Source organism: Coenobita brevimanus, chromosome 13, assembly GCF_032717465.1.
Source record: "Coenobita brevimanus isolate Jiangsu-jjx chromosome 13, ASM3271746v2, whole genome shotgun sequence".
Classification (NCBI taxonomy): domain Eukaryota; kingdom Metazoa; phylum Arthropoda; class Malacostraca; order Decapoda; family Coenobitidae; genus Coenobita; species Coenobita brevimanus.
In genome coordinates, this window is record NC_136966.1 from 31229313 (window position 1) to 31240482 (window position 11170).

General features: G+C 42.8%; 1 pseudogene; it reads left to right on the top strand.

Annotated features, from left to right (window-relative positions):
* Positions 1–1322, top strand: part of LOC145415362 (DNA replication complex GINS protein PSF2-like) — a 10370-nt pseudogene extending 9048 nt beyond the window's left edge.
* The last annotated feature ends 9848 nt before the right edge of the window (positions 1323–11170 follow it).

Consider the following 11170-nt stretch of genomic DNA (forward strand, 5'->3'; position numbering starts at 1 on the left):
CAATGCTTATATCGCCTATATTATTGTGTGAAAACCAATATACTCTTGTACTACATATAAATTCGTACCAAATAAATAAATATTTACATATAATGATTGGTTTAGAATAGTTACCCCTCCCAAGAAAATGTCTTCTCTGGATCCTTGCCTGGGAGAACATTGTACCATGGCGAGGGTACTGTTACCTGTATTGTTATTTCTAAACTCAACTGAGCACTCTCTCTCTGAATTGTCGATGTTTCTCATAAAAAGCGGACGTTTAAGACAAAAAAAAAAAAAAAAATCCAAAAATCTGCCGGGATTGGGAGGGGGGGTAATTGGTGAAAAATTTGCCAGGATGTGGCAGGTTGAACCATTTCTTTACTTTTATTTCTGCTTTTTTGTGCCGAAGGATGTAACTTTTAGACTCTTATTTAATAAAGTTCACAGAATTTCTATATATAACATTCATATCTTGTCCTCTAAGCTCTTTTTCCCAATATCTTGCGAAGAAGTATTTCTTTAGGTCATGATAGTTGCCCTTTTTGTAGTTAAGCCTCATTTTGTAACTTCCATTACTATTAACTATGTCCTATGCAGTCCTGAATTTGCAATATAATACTGCATGGTAGCTTTTGCCGAATGGAGGGTGATACATAATACTGTGTGTGTGTGTGTGTGTGTGTGTGTGTAAAATGTCAGCAGCTTTCAGCCTCAAAATACCACAAGTTTTTGGATTTATAGACAAGTAAAGACAATTGCTATAAAATCAATGCCACAGAAATAGAATGTTTTGCCAATAAGTCCCCTATCACCATCGTGCCAAATTTATCCCATGATAAGCCATATCTGGTGATCTGGAACATTCGTTGCAGGTCTACCCGTGGAGGTTCCAATGTGGCTGGGCATCATCCTTTGTGAGTGAGGCACGTGACGCCTTGTCCTGACTGGATGGATGTAAAGAAACTTGCAGAGAAGAAAGAGAAGGAAAAGCCCTGTGAGCATTACCGCATAGTCACCCATCTCCTCCTGTCTGCTGAAGCCTGAAGATATCCCTAACTCACAGCAAATAAAAACACTTGTAAAGGACGTATGGGATCTTCGAATTTCAAAGCTGAGGTCATCTGTGCGTGAGTTCACTGAAGGTGAAGGTACCCACGCCACAATGGACCGCGTCACCCTGTTAGAGATCAATAGTGTATGGCCATTCCTCTCTCATGCCCTGGACCATCTGCATCAACTTAGCAAGGCTGCACACAACCCAGCTCTCTCACAGACATTATAGGATTTAGTAGTCAGGACCAGAAGAAGGTGTGAATGTAGGTATTTGCAAGGGCTTTCATTTTTTTTTTTTTTTTTTAGTGCATTCGTTTTAGTTAGGTGTACATCTTCATCCTTTCTGGTGTACAGTGTTTCCCATAGTTCTGATAAGAACCAGAGGCTTGACTGTTGCAGCTGCACGAGGCCTACATGAAGGAGTGTTAGTGCCTGCTTTAACATATGAATGTGAGACTATGGTGTGGCATGAAAATGAAAAGTCAAGAGTTACAGCAGTGGAGATGGGACTGCTGAGGATTGTATGTGCAGTACGGGGGGTAGATAAGATACGAAATACGGTGATTCGTGAAAGATGTGGAGTGAGGAAGTCTGTGGACACCAGAATCGAAGATGGTGTACTGAGATGGTATGGCCATGCGGGGAGAATGGATAAAAATAGAATGATGAAAAAGGTATATCTGAGCGAAATTGAAGAAGGGAAGAAGCAAGGTAGGCCAAGGAGAAGGTGGGGAGATATGGTGGATGAGTGTGTGAGGAAGAGAAGTTTAGAAGTCGGTGAGGCTAGGGAACTGACACGAGATTGTGTGGGCTGGATGAATGGTGTGAGAAGTACATGATCAGGGATTTGGCATCCCATTTTTACGTGGCAGCAACCGGATTGACTCTATCGGATACATTTATGTGAAGCTACAGAACATGGTGAATGTTTTTGGCGTATCCGATAGAGCCAGGATTCCTGGGGTTTGAATGATCGGTGAATGGAAGTGTGGCCCTTTGGATTGGGCAAATTTGGGCTATCTGGACATTGCTGCTCCTTACCCTGCTCTAGGGTAGGAAAGGAGGTCCAGATGATGACGATGATATGTATATATATATATATATCCCATTGGAGCCCGGTGTCTGGAATATTGGACAGTACTGGGATTTTTCAAGTCTTTATAAGTAGGGAACCCACGGGTAGGGACATATGAGCTTCGCGACTATAAGCCGATAGGCGGAGGGCGGTACGCTTAGTACCCACTGAGTGCCATGCCTCGCCCAGCACCCCTTGGATCCAATGGGATATATATATATATATATATTGCCAGACTCCTCAATCCCATACGGGATGGCCACAAACAAATCGCCTCCACGTCTCCCTGTCCTCCGTCATTTCACTGCCCTGCTCCCAAATCACACACCTCTCTCTCATATACCTCTCCACCCCATCCCTCCATCTCATCCTCGGCCTCCCCCTCCCTCTCCCCCTCTCCACCTCACTCACATACACTCTCCTCATCAGTCTCTCACCCTCCATCCTCTCCACATGGCCAACCACCTCAGTGTGTTCCTCCTAATGCTTCCTATCACATGCACATCCACACCACAACGCTCGTTTATATCCTCATTTGTCAGCCTGTCTCTCCATGTGACTCAACTGGCTCCTCTTAAATAACTCATTTCCACTGCTCTCTCTCTTGACTTGTGTCCTTCCAACAACGTCCAAGCATTACTTCCATACGTTAGAATTGGTATCACGATACTGTTGTGTAGTAACTTTTTCACTTCCATGCTCACTTCCGTTTCTTATCACTGCTTTCAAGGAACCAGCAACCTTTCTTCCTTGTTGTACCCTTTCAAGCACTTCACCCTCCAAACCTCCATCCTTACTCATCACACTACCCAAGTACTTAACCTGTCACGTCCCGAGGTTTTCCGCACCTCCGACATCTCCCAGTCCCGAGCCTTTTTGGAAAAATTTTTTTTTGGCTAAAATTTCCGCTTAGGTTGAGAAACGAAGGAAAATCGCCAAGAAAAGGCTTACCGTGGTCTATAAGTGGTCGGAACAGGTGAGGTCCCCCGCGCCAGGTATCGTATTCTATCATTGACGTGTCAGGCGCTCACGTTTTCTATGGTAGGGAATACTGGGAGAAGCAACATACAACACCTCTATATTTATTGAATTTGAACTAATAAACAATAACAGTAGCAATATAATGGATTTCAGACACATATATATGAAAAATAAGCATTGCACCATCGCGCAAGCATAGCGAGTTAGGTCCGAGTCGCAACATGCTATATGCTAAGTTTCTTGTATCAGCCAACATATCATTTTTTCTACTTGTATACTTTTGTTTCAATGACATTTTACCAATTTCTACTGTTTGCAAATGTTTTCAGATGTTTTCATTCATTATGATGACATGCAGCATAAGTTTAGCGCACATCGGCTTACTAAGCGCACTCGCTATGACTTGTATTTCAACATACCCAATTGTTTGATCACTTTCCTATTATTTTTCCCTTTACATAGAACCTTTCCTCCACCACTGTAAATGTTTTCAATTATTTACATTCATTACGAGGGCATTTAGCGATATGCTAGCGCATATTCACGTAGCAAGCACAATCTCGAACACTCGTGTTTCATCTTGTACTTTATTTATTCACTCCAATTATACTTTGCCACTTACATTACACACGTTTACACCCCTACACTGCACTGTACTTACTTACTAGCATTATTTATTCAAGTGACCGTCAGAATATCTCATGAAAATACCCTCGCAATGAATGTTTTGACCAACATAATACTCAAACACTTATATACTAATTCTTCACATATATTACACACTTTCCCACTTGTTGACTTCTATTTTCATAATTACGGGTCTTATTCATTCAACTGAACGTCAGGATATCGCATCTCTATACACACGCTAGGAATATTTTGACTTAGAATATATTTCAGCACTTACAATAATTTGAATATATTATACCCGTTAGCATTTCCAATAATAATAATTACATATTTACGGGCCTTATTTATTGCACTGAGCGACAGAATATCGCATCATAAAACCCTCGCTAGGTATGTTTCCACTTACAGCATATTTATACACTTACATACAATTTTTGCACTTATGTTATACCCGTATGCACTTTATACTAATATTTGCAGATCAACATGACTGATAATTTCACTAGCGTCTGTTTGCCGCATTTACTTCATAGTTTCAGCGTCCTATCGCATTCACACCATAGCAGAATTGCATCAACGTGTGATATTTGCTGAAACATGGGTGAATACAGAGACCCACGTCACACTCGACGCACTCATAGCGGGTGTCCTTCCTCTGTGTGGTGAGTCTCACCCGGGAATTGCTACACACGTGACACCTGCGTTGGGGCCTAGGTCTGTTTGGCTGGGGAGGGATAGGAGTGGGGAAATGGCGGCCGGATATTCTCAGGGGAGTTTGGGCAATAGGGGCAGTGCGGTTGCGATGTTGAGGCCTTTCAACAGCATAACGTGCAAACATCTCTCTTGTGAGCTCCCTTACAAACCCTTCAAAGGTTTCCTGAACTCCTGTTGTCATGGCGTGAAGATGGTGGCAATTCAGAGCAGTGATCTCTAGCAAGTGAAAGAACAGTTTCTTATACCACTTCATCGTGGTCCTGGCACACTCTACCGTCGATATCATGGAGTCTGATTGGTCCACCAGGCGCATGTTTATGTTATAGTCCATGACACACTCAGGTTTCCAAATGTGACGCCTGTTCTCACTCCAGTAATCAATGGAATCAGTACGGTGTATCAAGGGGCGGTGAACCGTTGACAAGAGGCTTACTTCTCTATTATGGTTGCACACAGTTGCAAGAAGACAACCTCATTCCTGGCAAGTTTCCGCCCTACCTTGGCCATGTGATGTCTGTTCACCTTCACGGTTCCACAGACTCCCGTTTCATGCATGTGAAGATAACGAGCGAGAAGAGGGCTAGTGTACCGGTTGTCCAAGTAGAGGACGTGACCACGATGAAGGCAGTCTTCTATCATTGTCTTTACCACTGCTCCCAACAGTCCAATACTCCAATCTTCTATTATGTCTGTCTGTGCACCGGTGTACAAGACTATGTCTTGCACGTACCCAGTCCTACAGTCGCACATAACAAAGATCTTGAACCCAAAACGGTGCCTTTTGCTGGGTATATACTGCCTAAATGAAATATTACCTCTACACAACACGAGACTCTCGTCTATGACGAGGTCTCTATAGGGATAAAATGACGAACGAAAGGTTTGCCTCAGGTGATCAAAGACCAACCTAATTCGCCTCATCTTATCTGTGTCGTTCGCATTTGCAGGATCATGAGCATCATAGAAATGGAGATGACTTATAATTTGTTGAAACCGATTACGGCTCATCACTTGCCCAAATATTGGGGTAAACATAACAGGGTCCCTTGTCCAGTAAGCCGGAATTCTGTTCTTTCATATAATACCCATCAAAAAGACCAGGGTAAAAAATAGGAACATTTCTGAAAGGGAGACAGGGTAATCATATATGATAGAATGCCTACTCCTTGTTCCCAATCTTTCACTCTCAAGGCGCTGGGTGCTTGCAAAAAGGTTGGTTTGGTATACAATCTGCTCCACGAATGCCTCACTAAAAAACAGGTGGAAAAAATCCAACCTGGTGGAATTACGGTGAATTCCGGGAGCAATGCAGCCAGCACCCCTGCTCAGTGAAGGGGTGAATGAGGGGAGAAAAATCACTCCCATCCTCCCAATTCCATCCCACAAATCCTTTGTCCCCATCATCCCCATCACCGCCTTCGTCGGGTGGGGAGGAGATCCTGATGGGGGAGGTTGGGGAGAAGGAGTGCGGAGGGCTTCCCCACTGTCACTCCTCTTCCCTCTGCCTTTACTCTTTCTCTTTCCCTTACCCTTACGGCCTTGAGGAACATTAGGGGGCTGTGGGGATGAAGTAGGGGAATATTGGGGAGCATAAGAAGTGCTGGGGAGTGGTTCCTCCCCACCTACCCCCTCCATGACAACACCACGTGATTTTTCACGCACCCTAGCTCGACCACGTGTTAGGGCATATTGGGGAGCATAAGACGTGCTTGGGAGTGGTTCCTCCCCACCTTCCCCCTCCATCACAACCCCACGTGATACAGAACGCACCCGCACTCGCCCACGTGATAACCCCGCCGCCTCACACTACTTTAGGGAGAGCAATGACTCAATCACGTCACTCTCACTTTCCATACTCCTCCCTGCACTTTCCCTTTCACTCCCCATTCCCTCCACGGCACGTCCTAACTCCCCAAACAAAATACGAGGCCCATACCTGCTCCTCCGATGTGATGTGTGCTCTGGGCCACGATGATTTATTACCTCACGTCCATACCACGTGGCAGCACATCCCATGACTCCGTCCTCATCCTCATCCTCGTCATCGAAATCTGGTTCCACATCACGTTGGGGCTGGGCATAGGATGTTGCACGTGGTTTCTTGACCGGCTGCCCCTCTCTAGCAGCACGGTAAGTCATGTACTGCTGCTTCCTGGGGGACAGGACTTCTTCATCACTGCTGGTGGTTTCCTCCTCTGGCTGCACATAATCTTTATCAACAACCTCGTCGTCCAGTGGGGAATCACTGTCGCCTGTAAAGGCGTCCAGGGCGGCTTGAATTTCAACCTCTGAGAGACCTCTTGTAGCCATGTCTGAGCAGGACCATTGCTACCACGTGAGTGGATGAGCGGCGGGTTAGCGCGGGTCACGTGGGGTCGCCGAGTGTCCCCGCTTGGTGGCAGGTAGGGGAAGGTCATGCGAGGATACGTACCGCAAATCAAGCGCGAAATTTGAAAATTGTCGAAATTATGCCCTTTGCAATTGCACGACGTACCGGTATGTCGCGCGGACTGGCAAATGCAAATCGTTGCAACTTACCCATACGTCGACGGGACGGGGTGGTTTAAACGTACTCACATTATCCAATTCCTCACCATCCAACCTCACTGTACATTCACTAACTTCACCTCCCTCAAAGACCATCACTTTACTCTTCCCTACATTCACCTTTAGATTCCGTTTCTTACACACTCTCCCAAACTCATTCACCAAGCCTTGCAGCTCCCCTTCGTCTTCACTCAACAACACAGTATCATCTGCAAACAACAGTACAGGGAGTTTCCAAACACTACCCTCTCTCACCAGGGCCACTGCAACATCCACTGCCCTACCTTGTACCTCTTTTATTACCCCATCCATGTACAGATTGAACAGCCATGGAGACATAACACATCCCTGTTTCAACCCAACCTTCAAAGAGAAAAATTCACTCAGTTCACCATCCACACGCACTGCAGCCTTAGCACCATCATCCATACTCTTCACTGCACTCAACAAATTACCATCTACTCCATATATTCTTAATCCTCTCACGCATGATAGCACACGATTTTATCCCCCTTGGCCGCCCGGCCCTGCTGCCCGTGCGCGGCAAATAACATGCATTCTCGCCTTATTTTCGCCACCCAAACTTCAATATACTGTCATGAAACCTATGTCATCATATTCGTCGATGTTTGTTCTAGCCGGTAAGCACAAAAAAACAAACAAACAGGAAAACACGAATAAAAAAAACATTAGGCGGCCGAGAATAAATATTTCGCTACATCAATTTCACAGCCGAACATCGCCATTAGAATGTTTTCCATCATACAGGAAAATGTTATTAGAAGTTTTGATAGAGAATTTCATCAGCTTTCTAAAGAGACAAATCCGGTTGTGATACGATTTGCAATTTTCGAGAAAATAGCCAAAACTGAAAGCCATTAAAAAAAAAACAATGAGCTCTTACTCTGACCTTTTCTTGCAAACTGTATGTTTTTATTGCATAATATTATGCAGAATTTCACGAGCTTTCTAATGAGTACCAGATGGTTTCGATACGCCTCAGAGTTTTCGAGAGAATCGCCAAAAACGACTGGGAACTCACATCTGTGAGTCACTTTCGTGATGCGTGCACAACATTCGTTATATTTCCCGCCTATGTAACAACAAATTCTATCATAGATATTACATTGTTATGTCTTGCACACATGTAGAATTTACTGTTCTTTATTATGGTTCTTACAGGAAATCGTTACGTCCAATAGTTTTCAAGTAATTGGCCAACAAATTGAGATTACTCCTCCAAGCGCTTTCGACTTTACTGGTAGTTAGGAAAAAAACAAAGTCTGTTTCCCCAACTTTTCCAACAGAAAATGCTCCCAAAGGCTTATATTCTGCAAATGAACATAGTAGAATTTACTGCTCTTTATCATGGTCCTTAGAGGAAATCGATACGTCCAATAATTTTCGAGTAATTGGCCAACAAAGTGAGATTATTCTTCCGAGTGCTTTTGACTTTTACCGGAAGCGAGGAAAAAACGAAGTCTGTTCCCCCGCCCTTTCCTACCAAGAATGCTCCCAAAGACTTATATTATGGTAATGAACATACGTAGAATTTACTGCTCTTTATCATGGTTCTTACAGGAAGTTGATACGCCCAATAATTTTCGAGTAATAGGACGACAAAGCTAGATTACTCTTCCGGTCGCTACCTACTTTTACTGCAAGCAAAAAAAGAACAGTGTTTTCTCCCCCTTTGCCTAAAGACTATGCTCTCAAAGCTTTTTTTTTTTTTTTTTTTTTTTTCTTTATGTACAGACTGTAAAATCTTCCAAGGCTGTTTTTGTATGGTTGTAACCTACTACACAAGAACACTACTTTTTCCAAGTTACTGCTAATGAAGCTGTACGTTCTGTTATATGTGTAATATGTAGGAGAAGAAGGTTATTTGCCTGAAAATTTTAGGGGTATTGATAATAGGTCAATATACATGTCACCAAAATTCAGAAAACTCACTTCCTCCAGGGGTGTTGATGGAGTTGTAGGACCTTCTGGGATTGGAAGATGAGGAGTTATGTAGTGTGTGTAAGTGTGTGTGAGTGTGAGTGTGTGTGAGTGTGACTGTGTGTGTGTGTGTGTGTGTGTGTGTGTGTGTGTGTGTGTGTGTGTGTGTGTGTGTGAGTGTCTGAGTTAGTGTGTGTGTATTTACCTACTTGTAGTATACAGGAATTGAGCAATGCTCATGTTGTCCTGTTTCCATATCCACATTTATCTAGTCTACTTTTACACACATGAATGTTTTTCTCCTGCACCACCTTTTCGTCTAAGTCGTTCCAAATATTTATGTATTTACCTAATACTTTATACCCAATTGTGATACACACGAAATGTGCTATGCTCGTGGGTTCCCGTCGCTGTTTCTCAGTAAGTCAAATTTAACTTTAAACTCGTTTAAGTTTTTAGACTGGACGATCTCTTTGTCCAGGCTATTCCATATTATGTCTATACTTCTGTAAGGAAAGCCATATTTCTTGATATCCTTCAAGCAGCTTGACTTTATCAATTTCATTCCGTGTCCTCTTCTTGCTCTCTTATCCCATAAAAACAGATCTTCTTTGTCAATTTTATCTACTCCCACCATGGTCCTGAACACTGCAATCATGTCCCCTCTTTCTCCTTTCCTCTAAGGAAGGCAAATCTAGCTTTTCCAGCTTCTCTCTGTATGACAGATCTGCCAGACTGGGGACCATCTTGGTTGCTGTTCTTTGTATTCTCTCAATCTTGTTTATACCTTTCTTTTTTTGTGGGGACCATACTACTGCTGCATATTCTAACCTGGGGCGGATCATGGCCATTATCAATTTTTTCATCATCTCCTCATCCATATAATGAAATGCTACTCTTATGTTAGTCAAGAGTTTATACGTCTCTCTAACAATCTTGTTAATGTGTTTTTCAGGTGACAAAGTATCTTGGACCAGCACTCCCAAATCTTTTCTCTCATTTTTGTGATTAATTCATTACCCAACAAATAATTCAGCGATGGCCTCCTGGTACTTTTACCCATTTCCAATATTATACATTTCTTTACATTAAATTTCATTTCCCACGTCCGGCTCCAATCATGTATCCTATCTAGATCCTCCTGCAGTATTTTTCAATCCTCCTCAACCTCTACCTTCCTCAAGATCTTTACATCATCAAACAGACTTGCATAACTGTTCACTCCATCTACCATATCTTTTACGTAAATCAGGAACATTACTGGCGCCAACACCGAGCCTTGAGAGACTCCACTTGTTACTTCCCTCCATCCAGACATCCTATCTATTACTGCCCTCATTTGTCTGTCTCTCAAAAAGTCTCTTATCTATTCCAGGAGTTTCCCCTTCAGTCCTCCTATATATTCTAGTTTCCACATTAGTCTTTTATGAGGTACCTTGTCGAAGGCCTTCTCTAAGTCTAAGTACACACAATCCACCCAACCATCTCTCTCCTGTACCAAGTCAATCACTCTTGAGTAAAAGGTCAAGTTGGAAAGACATGACCTTCCACTTCTGAATCCAAACTGACATTCAGCCAAAATATTCATCTCCTCTAGATATTTTATCCATCTGTCTTTCAGGTTTCTCTCACACAATTTTGCGACCATGCTGGTTAGAGACACTGGTCTATAATTCAGGGGTTCTTCCCTGTTTCCTCCCTTATAAATTGGTACCACATTTGCCCTCTTCCATTCTCGTGGCGCTTTCCCCTCTTCCAGAGAACACACGATTAAACTGTGAATTTTATCCGTCAGTTGTTCTCCGCATTCCTTCAGTACCCAATTAGAAATTCCATCAGATCCTGGGACTTTCCTTACATCTTGAGTTTCCAGTAATTTATACACTTCCTATACCTCCTATTTTATATCTTTTATATCCGGTACATTTCTAATCACTCCCTCCCCTTCCACAAACCCTTTTTCATTAGTGAAAACCGATTGGAAACATTTGTTCATTATTTCAGCTTGCATTGCTGCATCTTTATAAATAAGACCTCTCCTTTTACTTTCAGTTTGGTGATTCCTTCCTCTTGTTTCAGTTTGCCAATAACAAATCTATAAAACAGTTTGGGTTCATCCTTGCATTTGTCTATTATATCTTTTTCAAAATTCCTTTCTTTTTCTCTAAGTATTCTTGCGTATTCATTTCTAGTTCTTTTATATTATTCCTTTGTTCTGTTGTTACCTCTCTTTCTCCAGTTGTTCCA